The sequence below is a fragment of the Panulirus ornatus genome, chromosome 3, assembly GCF_036320965.1.
Source record: "Panulirus ornatus isolate Po-2019 chromosome 3, ASM3632096v1, whole genome shotgun sequence".
Taxonomy (NCBI): domain Eukaryota; kingdom Metazoa; phylum Arthropoda; class Malacostraca; order Decapoda; family Palinuridae; genus Panulirus; species Panulirus ornatus.
Window position 1 is genome coordinate 673,373 of NC_092226.1, and position 13,657 is coordinate 687,029.

Below are 13,657 nucleotides of genomic sequence, written 5' to 3' on the forward strand. Positions count from 1 at the left end.
TTACCCCAGATGCTTCACATGCCCTGGTTCAATCCATTGACAGCAAGTCGACCTTGGTATACCATATCGTTCTAATTCACTCTATTCCTTGCACGCCTTTCACACTCCTGCATGTTCAGGCCCCGATCACTCAAAATCTTTTTCACTCCATCTTTCCACCTCCAATTTGGTCTCCCGCTTCTCGTTCCCTCCACCTCTGACACATATATCTTCTTGGTCAATTTTTCCTACCTCATTCTCTCCATGTGACCAGAACATTTCAAAACACCCTCTTCTGCTCTCTCAACCACACTCTTTTTATTACCACACATCTCTCTTACCCTATTATTACTTGCTCGATCAAACCACCTCACACCACATATTGTCCTCAAACATCTCATTTCCAGCACATCCATCCTCCTCTGCACAACTCTATCCATAGCCCACGCCTCACAACCATACAACATTGTTGGAACCACTATTCTTTCAAACATACCCATTTTTGCTTTCCGAGATAATGTTCTTGACTTCCACACATTCTTCAAGGTTCCCAGAATTTTCGCCCCCTCCCCCACCCTATGATTCACTTCCGCTTCCATGGTTCCATCCGCTGCCAAATCCACTCCCAGATATCTAAAACGCTTCACTTCCTCCAGTTTTTCTCCATTCAAACTTACCTCCCAGTTGACTTGACCCTCAGCCCTACTGTACCTAATAACCTTGCTCTTATTCACATTTACTCTCAACTTTCTTCTTTCACACACTTTACCAAACTCAGTCATCAGCTTCTGCAGTTTCTTACATGAATCAGCCACCAGCGCTGTATCATTTCCTGGGAAATTATATGGGAAGGTATTGATTGAGAGGGTGAAGGCATGTACAGAGCATCAGATTTGGGAAGAGCAGTGTGGTTTCAGAAGTGGTAGAGGATGTGTGGATCAGGTGTTTGCTTTGAAGAATGTATGTGAGAAATACTTAGAAAAGTAAATGGATTTGTATGTAGCATTTATGGATCTGGAGAAGGCATATGATAGAGTTGATAGAGATGCTCTGTGGAAGGCAAGTTGTTAGAAGCAGTGAAAAGTGATTGGTTCTAAAGTGAATGTAGGTTTGCGGCAGGGGTGTGTGATGTCTCCATGGTTGTTTAATTTGTTTATGGATGGGGTTGTCAGGGAGGTGAATGCAAGGGTTTTGCAAAGAGGGGCAAGTATGCAGTCTGTTGTGGATGAGAGAGCTTGGGAAGTGAGTCAGTTGTATGAATATATATGTATATATCCCTGGGGATAGGGGAGAAAAAATATTTCCCACGCATTCCTCATGTGTCGTAGAAGGCGACTAAAGGGGATGGGAGCGCGGGGCTGGAAACCCTCCACTCCTTGTATTTTAACTATTCTAAAAGAGAAAACAGAAGGAGTCACGCGGGGAGTGCTCATCCTCCTCGAAGGCTCAGATTGGGATATCTAAATGTGTGTGGATGTAACCAAGATGAGAAAAAAGGAGAGATAGGTAGTATGTTTGAGAAAAGGAACCTGGATGTTTTGGCTCTGAGTGAAACGAAACTCAAGGGTAAAGGGGAAGAGTGGTTTGGGAATGTCTTGGGAGTTAAGTCAGGGGTTAGTGAGAGGACAAGAGCAAGGGAAGGTGTAGCACTACTCCTGAAACAGGAGTGGTATGAGTATATGAAAGAGTGTAAGAAAATAAACTCTAGATTGATGTGGGGAAAACTGAAAGTGGATGGAGAGAGATGGGTGATTATTGGCGCATATGCACCTGGGCATGAGAAGAAATATCATGAGAGGCAAGTGTTCTGGGAGCAGCTGAGTGAGTGTGTTAGTAGTTTTGATGCATGAGACTGGGTTATAGTGATGGGTGATTTGAATGCAAAGGTGTACATGGGGTGTTCAGTGTTGTAAATGGAAATGGTGAAGAGCTTGTAGATTTATGTGCTGAAAAAGGACTGGTGATTGGGAATACCTGGTTTAAAAGGAGAGATATACATAAATATATGTATGTAAGTAGGAAGGGCGCAAATGGGGAGGTGATAACAAGTAGTGGTGATGTGAGAAGGAGATGGAGTGAGTATTTTGAAGGTTTGTTGAATGTGTTTGATGATAGAGTGGCAGATATAGGGTGTTTTGGTCGAGGTGGTGTGCAAAGTGAGAGGGTTAGGGAAAATGATTTGGTAAACAGAGAAGAGGTAGTAAAAGCTTTGCGGAAGATGAAAGCCGGCAAGGCAGCAGGTTTGGATGGTATTGCAGTGGAATTTATTAAAAAAGGGGGTGACTGTATTGTTGACTGGTTGGTAAGGTTATTTAATGTATGTATGACTCATGGTGAGGTGCCCGAGGATTGGCAGAATGCGTGCATAGTGCCATTGTACAAAGGCAAAGGGGATAAGAGTGAGTGCTCAAATTACAGAGGTATAAGTTTGTTGAGTATTCCTGGTAAATTATATGGGAGGATATTGATTGAGAGGGTGAAGGCATGTACAGATCATCAGATTGGGGAAGAGCAGTGTGGTTTCAGAAGTGGAAGAGGATGTGTGGATCAGGTGTTTGCTTTGAAGAATGTATGTGAGAAATACTTAGAAAAGCAAATGGATTTGTATGTAGCATTTATGGATCTGGAGAGGGCATATGATAGAGTTGATAGAGATGCTCTGTGGAAGGTATTAAGAATATATGGTGGGGGAGGCAAATTGTTAGAAGCAGTGAAAAGTTTTTATCGAGGATGTAAGGCATGTGTATGTGTAGGAAGAGAGGAAAGTGATTGGTTCTCAGTGAATGTAGGTTTGCGGCAGGGGTGTGTGATGTCTCCATGGTTGTTTAATTTGTTTATGGATGGGGTTGTTAGGGAGGTGAATGCAAGAGTTTTGGAAAGAGGGGCAAGTATGAAGTCTGTTGGGGATGAGAGAGCTTGGGAAGTGAGTCAGTTGTTGTTCGCTGATGATAAAGCGCTGGTGGCTGATTCATGTGAGAAACTGCAGAAGCTGGTGACTGAGTTTTGTAAAGTGTGTGAAAGAAGAAAGTTAAGAGTAAATGTGAATAAGAGCAAGGTTATTAGGTACAGTAGGGTTGAGGGTCAAGTCAATTGGGAGGTGAGTTTGAATGGAGAAAAACTGGAGGAAGTGAAGTGTTTTAGATATCTGGGAGTGGATCTGGCAGCGGATGGAACCATGGAAGCGGAAGTGGATCATAGGGTGGGGGAGGGGGCGAAAATTCTGGGAGCCTTGAAGAATGTGTGGAAGTCGAGAACATTATCTCGGAAAGCAAAAATGGGTATGTTTGAAGGAATAGTGGTTCCAACAATGTTGTATGGTTGTGAGGCGTGGGCTATGGATAGAGTTGTGCGCAGGAGGATGGATGTGCTGGAAATGAGATGTTTGAGGACAATGTGTGGTGTGAGGTGGTTTGATCGAGTAAGTAACGTAAGGGTAAGAGAGATGTGTGGAAATAAAAAGAGCGTGGTTGAGAGAGCAGAAGAGGGTGTTTTGAAATGGTTCGGGCACATGGAGAGAATGAGTGAGGAAAGATTGACCAAGAGAATATATGTGTCGGAGGTGGAGGGAACGAGGAGACGAGGGAGACCAAATTGGAGGTGGAAAGATGGAGTGAAAAAGATTTTGTGTGATCAGGGCCTGAACATGCAGGAGGGTGAAAGGAGGGCAAGGAATAGAGTGAATTGGAGCGATGTGGTATACCGGGGTTGACGTGCTGTCAGTGGATTGAATCAAGGCATGTGAAGCATCTGGGGTAAACTATGGAAAGCTGTGTAGGTATGTATATTTGCGTGTGTGGACATATGTATATACATGTGTATGGGGGTGGGTTGGGCCATTTCTTTCATCTGTTTCCTTGCGCTACCTCGCAAACGCGGGAGACAGCGACAAAGCAAAAAAAAAAAAAAAAAAAAAAAAAAAAAAAAAGTAGGAGAGATGGCCAGAGAGCGTTATTGCATTACGTGTTAATTGATAGGCGTGCGAAAGAGAGACTTTTGGATGTTAATGAGCTAAGAGGTGCAACTGGAGGGATGTCTGATCATTATCTTGTGGAGGCGAAGGTGGAGATTTGTAGAGGTTTTAGAAAAGAACAGAGAATATTGGGGTGAAGAGAATGGTGAGAGTAAGTGAGCTTGGGAAGGAGACTTGTGTGGGGAAGTACCAGGAGAGACTGAGTTCAGAATGGAAAAAGGTGAGAACAAAGGACATAAAGGGAGTGGGGGAGGAATGGGATGTATTTAGGGAAGCAGTGATGGCTTGCGCAAAAGACGCTTGTGGCATGAGAAGCATGGGAGGTGGGCAGATTAGAAAGGGTAGTGAGTGGTGGGATGAAGAAGTAAGCTTATTAGTGAAAGACAAGAGAGAGGCATTTGGACAATTTTTGCAAGGAAATAATGCAAATGACTGGGAGATGTATAAAATAAAGAGGCAGGAGGTCAAGAGAAAGGTGCAAGAGGTGAAAAAGAGGGCAAATGGGAGTTGGGGTGAGAGAGTATCATTAACTAAACTATCAGGGAGAATAAAAAGATGTTTTGGAAGGAGGTAAATAAAGTGCATAAGACAAGGGAACAAATGGGAACTTCAGTGAAGGGGGTAATGGGGAGTGAAGGGGGCTAATGGGGATGTGATAACAAGTAGTGGTGATGTGAGGAGATGGAGTGAGTATTTTATTTGTTGAATGTGTTTGATGATAAGAGTGGCAGATATAGGGTGTTTTGGTTGAGGTGGTGTGCAAAGTGAGAGGGTTAGGGAGAATGATTTGGTAAACAGAAAAGAGATAGTAAAAGCTTTGCGGAAGATGAAAGCTGGCAAGGCAGCGGGTTTGGATGGTATTGGAGTGGAATTTATTAAAAAAGGGGGTGACTGTATTGTTGACAGGTTGGTAAGGTTATTTAATGTATGTACGACTCATGGTGAGGTGCCTGAGGATTGTCAGAATGCTTGCATAGTGCCATTGTACAAAGGCAAAGGGGGATAAAAAAGAGTGCTCAAATTACAGAGGTATAAGTTTGTTGAGTATTCCTGGGAAATTATATGGGAGGGTATTGATTGAGAGGGTGAAGGCATGTACAGAGCATCAGTGGATGTAGGTTTGCGGCAGGGGTGTGTGATGTCTCCATGGTTGTTTAATTTGTTTATGGATGGGGTTGTTAGGGAGGTAAATGCAAGAGTTTTGGAAAGAGGGGTAAGTATGCAGTCTGTTGTGGATGAGAGAGCTTGGGAAGTGAGTCAGTTGTTGTTTGCTGATGATACAGCGCTGGTGGCTGATTTGTGTGAGAAACTGCAGAAGCTGGTGACTGAGTTTGGTAAAGTGTATGAAAGAAGAAAGCTGAGAGTAAATGTGAATAAGAGCAAGGTTATCAGGTACAGTAGGGTTGAGGGACAAGTCAATTGGGAGGTAAGTTTGAATGGAGAAAAACTGGAGTAAGTGATGTGTTTTAGATATCTGTGAGTGGATTTGGCAGCGGATGGAACCATGGAAGCGTAAGTGAATCATAGGGTGGGGGAGGGGGCGAAAGTTCTGGGAGCCTTGAAGAATGTGTGGAAGTCGAGAACATTATCTCGGAAAGCAAAAATGGGTATGTTTGAAGGAATAGTGGTTCCAACAATGTTATGTGGTTGCAAGGCATGGGCTATGGATAGAGTTGTGCAGAGGAGAGTGGATGTGCTGGAAATGAGATGTTTGAGGACAATATGTGGTGTGAGGTGGTCTGATCGGGTTAATAAGGTTATTTAATGTATGTATGACTCATGGTGAGGTGCCTGAGGATTGGCGGAATGCGTGCATAGTGCCATTGTACAAAAGCAAAGGGGATAAGAGTGAGTGCTCAAATTACAGAGGTATAAGTTTGTTGAGTATTCCTGGTAAATTATATGGGAGGGTATTGATTGAGAGGGTGAAGGCATGTACAGAGCATCAGATTGGGCATTCAGAAGTGGTAGAGGATGTGTGGATCAGGTGTTTGCTTTGAAGAATGTATGTGAGAAATACTTAGAAAAGCAAATGGATTTGTATGTATCATTTATGGATCTGGAGAAGGCATATGATAGAGTAGATAGAGATGCTCTGTGGAAGGTATTAAGAATATATGGTGTGGGAGGAAAGTTGTTAGAAGCAGTGAAAAGTTTTTATCAAGGATGTAAGGCATGTGTATGTGTAGGAAGAGAGGAAAGTGATTGGTTCTCAGTGAATGTAGGTTTGCGGCAGGGGTGTGTGATGTCTCCATGGTTGTTTAATTTGTTTATGGATGGGGTTGTTAGGGAGGTGAATGCAAGAGTTTTGGAAAGAGGGGCAAGTATGAAGTCTGTTGGGGATGAGAGAGCTTGGGAAGTGAGTCAGTCGTTGTTCGCTGATGATACAGCGCTGGTGGCTGATTCATGTAAGAAACTGCAGAAGCTGGTGACTGAGTTTGGTAAAGTGTGTGAAAGAAGGAAGTTAAGAGTAAATGTGAATAGGAGCAAGGTTATTAGGTACAGTAGGGTTGAGGGTTAAGTCAATTGGAAGGTAAGTTTGAATGGAGAAAAACTGGAGGAAATAAAGTGTTTTAGATATCTGGGAGTGGATCTGGCAGCGGATGGAACCATGGAAGCGGAAGTGGATCATAGGGTGGGGGAGGGGGCGAAAATCCTGGGAGCCTTGAAGAATGTTTGGAAGTCAAGAACATTATCTCGGAAAGCAAAAATGGGTATGATTGAAGGAATTGTGGTTCCAACAATGTTGTATGGTTGCGAGGCATGGGCTATGGATAGAGTTGTGCGCAGGAGGATGGATGTGCTGGAAATGAGATGTTTGAGGACAATGTGTGGTGTGAGGTGGTTTGATCGAGTAAGTAACGTAAGGGTAAGAGAGAGGTGTGGAAATAAAAAGAGTGTGGTTGAGAGAGCAGAAGAGGGTGTTTTGAAATGGTTTGGTCACATGGAGAGAATGATTGAGGAAAGATTGACCAAGAGGATATATGTGTCGGAGGTGGAGGGAACGAGGAGAAGAGGGAGACCAAATTGGAGGTGGAAAGATGGAGTGAAAAAGATTTTGTGTGATCGGGGCCTGAACATGCAGGAGGGTGAAAGGAGGGCAAGGAATAGAGTGAATTGGATCGATGTGGTATACCGGGGTTGACGTGCTGTCAGTGGATTGAATCAGGGCATGTGAAGCGTCTGGGGTAAACCATGGAAAGCTGTGTAGGTATGTATATTTGCGTGTGTGGACGTATGTATATACATGTATATGGGGGTGGGTTGGGCCATTTCTTTCGTCTGTTTCCTTGCGCTACCTCGCAAATGCGGGACATAGCGGAAAAAAAAAAATATATATATATATATATATATATATATCCCTGGGGATAGGGGAGAAAGAATACTTCCCACGTATTCCCTGCGTGTCGTAGAAGGCGACTAAAAGGGGAGGGAGCGGGGGGCTGGAAATCCTCCCCTCTCGTTTTTTTTTTTTTTTTCTTAATTTTCCAAAAGAAGGAACAGAGAATTCGGCCAGGTGAGGGTATTCCCTCAAAGGCCCAGTCCTCTGTTCTTAACGCTACCTCGCTAATGCGGGAAATGGCGAATAGTTTGAAAGAAAAGAAAGAAAAGATATATATATATATATATATATATGTATTTGTTTATGGATGGGGTTGTTAGGGAGGTGAATGCAAGAGTTTTGGAAAGAGGGGCAAGTATGAAGTCTGTTGTGGATGAGAGAGCTTGGGAAGTGAGTCAGTTGTTGTTCGCTGATGATACAGCGCTGGTGGCTGATTCATGTGAGAAACTGCAGAAGCTGGTGGAAAGATGGAGTGAAAAAGATTTTGAGCGATCGGGGCTTGAACATGAAGGAAGGTGAAAGGCGGGCAAGGAATAGAGTGAAGTGGATCGATGTGGTATACCGAGGTTGACGTGCTGTCAGTGGAATGAATCAGGGCATGTGAAGCGTCTGGGGTAATCCATGGAAAGTTGTGTGGGGCCTCGATGTGGAAAGGGAGCTGTGGTTTCGGGCATTATTGCATGACAGCTAGAGACTGAGTGTGAACGAATGGGGCCTTTGTTGTCTTTTCCTAGCGCTACCTCGCACACATGAGGGGGGAGGGGGATGGTATTCCATGTGTGGCGAGGTTGCGATGGGAATGAATAAAGGCAGACAGTGTGAATTGTGTGCATGGGTATATATGTATGTGTCTGTGTGTGTATATATATGTGCACATTGAGATGTATAGGTATGTATATTTGCGTGTGTGGACGTATATGTATATACATGTGCATGGGGGTGGGTTGGGCCATTTCTTTCGTCTGTTTCCTTGCGCTACCTTGCAAACGCGGGAGACAGCGACAAAGCAAAATATATATATATATATATATATATATATATATATTTTTTTTTTTTGTCGCTGTTGAGAGTAAATGTGAATAAGAGCAAGGTTATTAGGTACAGTAGGGTTGAGGGTCAAGTCAATTGGGAGGTAAGTTTGAATGGAGAAAAACTGGAGGAAGTAAAGTGTTTTAGATATCTGGGAGTGGATCTGGCAGCGGATGGAACCATAGAAGTGGAAGTGAATCATAGGGTGGGGGAGGGGGTGAAAATTCTGGGAGCCTTGAAGAATGTTTGGAAGTCGAGAACATTATCTTGGAAAGCAAAAATGGATATGTTTGAAGGAATAGTGGTTCCAACAATGTTGTATGGTTGCGAGGCGTGGGCTATGGATAGAGTTGTGCGCAGGAGGGTGGATGTGCTGGAAATGAGATGTTTGAGGACAATACGTGGTGTGAGGTGGTTTGATCGAGTAAGTAATGTAAGGTTAAGAGAGATGTGTGGAAATAAAACGAGTGTGGTTGAGAGAGCAGAGGAGGGTGTTTTGAAATGGTTTGGTCACATGGAGAGAATGAGTGAGGAAAGATTGACCAAGAGGATATATGTGTCAGAGGTGGAGGGAACGAGGAGAAGTGGGAGACCAAATTGGAGGTGGAAAGATGGAGTGAAAAAGATTTTGAGTGATCGGGGCCTGAACATGCAGGAGGGTGAAAGGCATGCAAGGAATAGAGTGAATTAGAACGATGTGGTATACTGGGGTCGACGTGCTGTCAATGGATTGAACCAGGGCATGTGAAGCGTCTGGGGTAAACCATGGAAAGTTGTGTGGGGCCTGGATGTGGAAAGGGAGCTGTGGTTTCGGTGCATTATTACATGACAGCTAGAGACTGAGTGTGAACAAATGGGGCCTTTGGTGGCTCTTCCTAGCGCTACCTCGAACACATGAGGGGGAGGGGGTTGTTATTCCATGTGTGGCGAGGTGGTGATGGGAACAAATAAAGGCAGACAGTATGAATTATGTACATGTGTATATATGTATATGTCTGTGTGTGTGTATATATGTGTACATTGAGATGTATAGGTATGTATATTTGCGCGTGTGGACGTGTATGTATATACATGTGTATGTGGGAGGGTTGGGCCATTTCTTTCGTCTGTTTCCTTGCGCTACCTCGCTAATGCGGGAGACAGCGACAAAGCAAAATAAATAAATAAATAAATATATATATATATATGGATTTGTATGTAGCATTTATGGATCTGGAGAAGGCATATGATAGAGTTGATAGAGATGCTCTGTGGAAGGTATTAAGAGTATATGGTGTGGGAGGAAAGTTGTTAGAAGCAGTGAAGTTTTTATCGAGGATGTAAGGCATGTGTACGTGTAGGAAGAGAGGAAAATGATTGGTTCTCAGTGAATGTAGGTTTGCGGCAGGGGTGTGTGATGTCTCCATGGTTGTTTAATTTGTTTATGGATGGGGTTGTTAGGGAGGTAAATGCAAGAGTTTTGGAAAGAGGGGCAAGTATGAAGTCTGTTGGGGATGAGAGAGCTTGGGAAGTGAGTCAATTGTTGTTCGCTGATGATACAGCGCTGGTGGCTGATTCATGTGAGAAACTGCAGAAGCTGGTGACTGAGTTTGGTAAAGTGTGTGGAAGAAGAAAGTTAAGAGTAAATGTGAATAAGAGCAAGGTTATTAGGTACAGTAGGGTTGAGGGTCAAGTCAATTGGGAGGTGAGTTTGAATGGAGAAAAACTGGAGGAAGTGAAGTGTTTTAGATATCTGGGAGTGGATCTGGCAGCGGATGGAACCATGGAAGCGGAAGTGGATCATAGGGTGGGGGAGGGGGCGAAAATTCTGGGGGCCTTGAAGAATGTGTGGAAGTCGAGAACATTATCTCGGAAAGCAAAAATGGGTATGTTTGAAGGAATAGTGGTTCCAACAATGTTGTATGGTTGCGAGGCATGGGCTATGGATAGAGTTGTGCGCAGGAGGATGGATGTGCTGGAAATGAGATGTTTGAGGACAATGTGTGGTGTGAGGTGGTTTGATCGAGTGAGTAACGTAAGGGTAAGAGAGATGTGTGGAAATAAAAAGAGCGTGGTCGAGAGAGCAGAAGAGGGTGTTTTGAAGTGGTTTGGGCACATGGAGAGGATGAGTGAGGAAAGATTGACCAAGAGGATATATGTGTCGGAGGTGGAGGGAGCAAGGAGAAGAGGGAGACCAAATTGGAGGTGGAAAGATGGAGTGAAAAAGATTTTGTGTGATCGGGGCCTGAACATGCAGGAGGGTGAAAGGAGGGCAAGGAATAGAGTGAATTGGAGCGATGTGGTATACCGGGGTTGACGTGCTGTCAGTGGATTGAATCAAGGCATGTGAAGCGTCTGGGGTAAACCATGGAAAGCTGTGTAGGTATGTATATTTGCGTGTGTGGACGTATGTATATACATGTGTATGGGGGGGGTTGGGCCATTTCTTTCGTCTGTTTCCTTGCGCTACCTCGCAAACGCAGGAGACAGCGAAAAAAAAAAAAAAAAAAAAAAAAAATTAAAAAGAGAGACATACATAAGTATACGTATGTAAGTAGTAGAAATGGCCAGTGAATGTTACTGGATTACGTGTTAATTGATAGGCGCATGCAAAAAAGACTTTTGGATGTTAATGTTCTGAGAGGGGCAACTGGAGGATGTCTGATCATTATCTTCTTAGGCACGAGTCTGTCCACAATGCATCGCCCTGTTTATTCATGTAGGTTACGATCTTGTATACAACTACTGATTCTACAACCTTTCCGAGTATTTCTCTAAACATTTTAAACACCTCATTCACATGACTCCATTCCTACATTCACTGCACGTCCAATCTAAGATTCTAAGGTTTCAGCTACCTTCATTTCATATTCCTCTCTGTATTTTTCCTGATTTATCTTCTGGCTTGGCAGCACTTTTATCTCTCCACTCTTCCTTACTCCATACCTCCACTTCTCCCTGATCCTTATCCCCAAAAGAACTGCGAAGTGGTCAGTCTCTCCAAAGAATCCTCTCATGATCTTAAGCATCCAGCACAGCCTTTCTCAATCTTTCATCCACTGCTACATAGTCAATCAAAGCCTTTTGTTCTTCTCTTCCATTATTCCTCATCCATGTAAATTTGTGGATCATCTTGTGCTGAAAAAAGGCATTTGCAAGGAAACCCCTCAGCACAAATATCCACAAGATAGCTTCCATTCTCATTTACTCCAGGCATTCTCCATTTACCAACTATCTCATCAATTTCATCAAATCCCACTTTCACATTCATATCACCCAGTATAACCATATTTCTCTCATTCTCAAAACCATTTATGCAGTCATTCAAATTCCTCCAGAAGAGCTTCATTTCATACTTACCTCATACAGTCTTCATATTAATAGGTGCATATACACATACCCATGCATGCTTCGCAATCACAATATTTCCTTTCACTTACACTATTCTTCATCCATTCCCTGTAACACCCTCCCATATTCTTGGTGATGGCAGAATTGAACATCCTTCTTTTCCTGATAATTTTCACTCATTCCTGTCCATATCACACCTCCTTCCATGCCCTACCACAGCTTGCATTCATCATTTCCATTTTCATTCCACACACCCTGCCCAAGGATATGGGTTCCCCAATCCCTAGCAAATCCACGCTACAACTTTGAAACCACATTTCATGGTGGTTCATATGTTCCATCCCAATAATGTTGTTTATGAAATGTTTCTGAATTCTCTCTAATGTGTCTATTTCTATTTGTTTCATTGGTGACCACACAATACAGCAGTAGTCAGTTTTGATCCACACAAATACATTAAAAATTCTCATTATCAGGTTTCCATCCTCTACAGGGAAAATTCTCAGGATCATACCACTCATCTCTTAACTTCATAAGAGTTGCCTTCACAATATGCTTTCAAAATCTAGTTGCTCATTTATGATGAAAGTCAAACCTTTTTTATTTGTCCCAGTTTCCATCACTTTTCCTGTTGGGCCTTTATATTATACTAATAATGAATCCTTCCTTGCTCCATAACTTACTTGTTCAAGTCTATCTTCAGTGAATTCCATCAAGTACACTTCTGGCCATTTGTAATTTGTGTCTGTCTTTTTGCATCCCCATTTGATCTGTTTCTGATCCAATCATTTTGTATGGTCTAGTGTCATCAGCAAAGCCCCTTGCTAAGAAGAGAGAGAGCAGTCAGTCTTTGACTTATTACAGACCCACATTGAAACTTCTGATAATTACACACTACAAAACATTTACTCACAAGCTTGCATTTCCTTGCAGGAATTAACCAAACACTACATCATACCATTAATAGCTGTGATCATCAAATCTTATTTCGTACAAATGAAACCTCTGCCAAAGTCTCAGAAATCTTCAGGATTGTATATTCATTTCCCAGTACTTTTCACAACTTTAAACTGATATGTTAACCAATATTTGAAGTCATGATATATGCATGTCTAGTCATTCTTATAGCAGTGTATCCTGATATCAACAGCCACTTAAGAGGTTAACAAAACACTACCATACGAACTCAAAGTTATTTCTATATAATATTTTTAATAATTCTAGTACTCTATAAGATTTTGGACAAAGAACAAAGTTCCTGAATTTTCTATTTCTAGGCCAGGAGTATCATGATCCAATTTTTTTAAACTCCCAGACATGGACAAATCAGGCACGCAAAATGTAATCCGGGTATGTACTGAGGTGATCTGCATGGGTTGGTGAAAACTTGTCAAGACCAGACTTACAAATACGCAAGATGTTGACCTGTAGACTTCACCAACTCCTGAAAAGACAGTTATCTAAAGAGAGTATGTGGATCCACAGCAGATCTGATGATTAACCTATTGTGTCCAACTCCAAACAAGAAGCATAATTAAAAAAGAAGGGATGTGACAGTAGAACTGATCTTACTTGTATCAAAGTATTTCAAAAGTGAATTCCAATATTCAAAACTATGCTAGATGCACAAACTTACAAAAATGCCTGAATCACTGTTTATCTTAGGACCTTCATTAAAAACGTATGAGTGTTTATGTTGTAAAAAAAAATTGGGGGTTGTTTTTTTATCAAGAAATTCAAAACAGATGTTCTATAAATTCAACAAACTTCAAATTCTATATGAATATATCTCCCTGAATGTACATAATTAAAGTGACATCAGTATTATGAAAACAGTAAAAAGACAAAAATTTAAAAAAAGCAACTAATACTTGCTACTTCAATTTTGTTGTTGTTGCCAACTTCAGGTAATAAAAGCATAGGCAGTATAAAAGAGAGGAACTTTAAGCATCAGTAAGACTGAGAATTGGGCCAGGTGAGGGTATTCCCTCAAAGGCCCAGTCCTC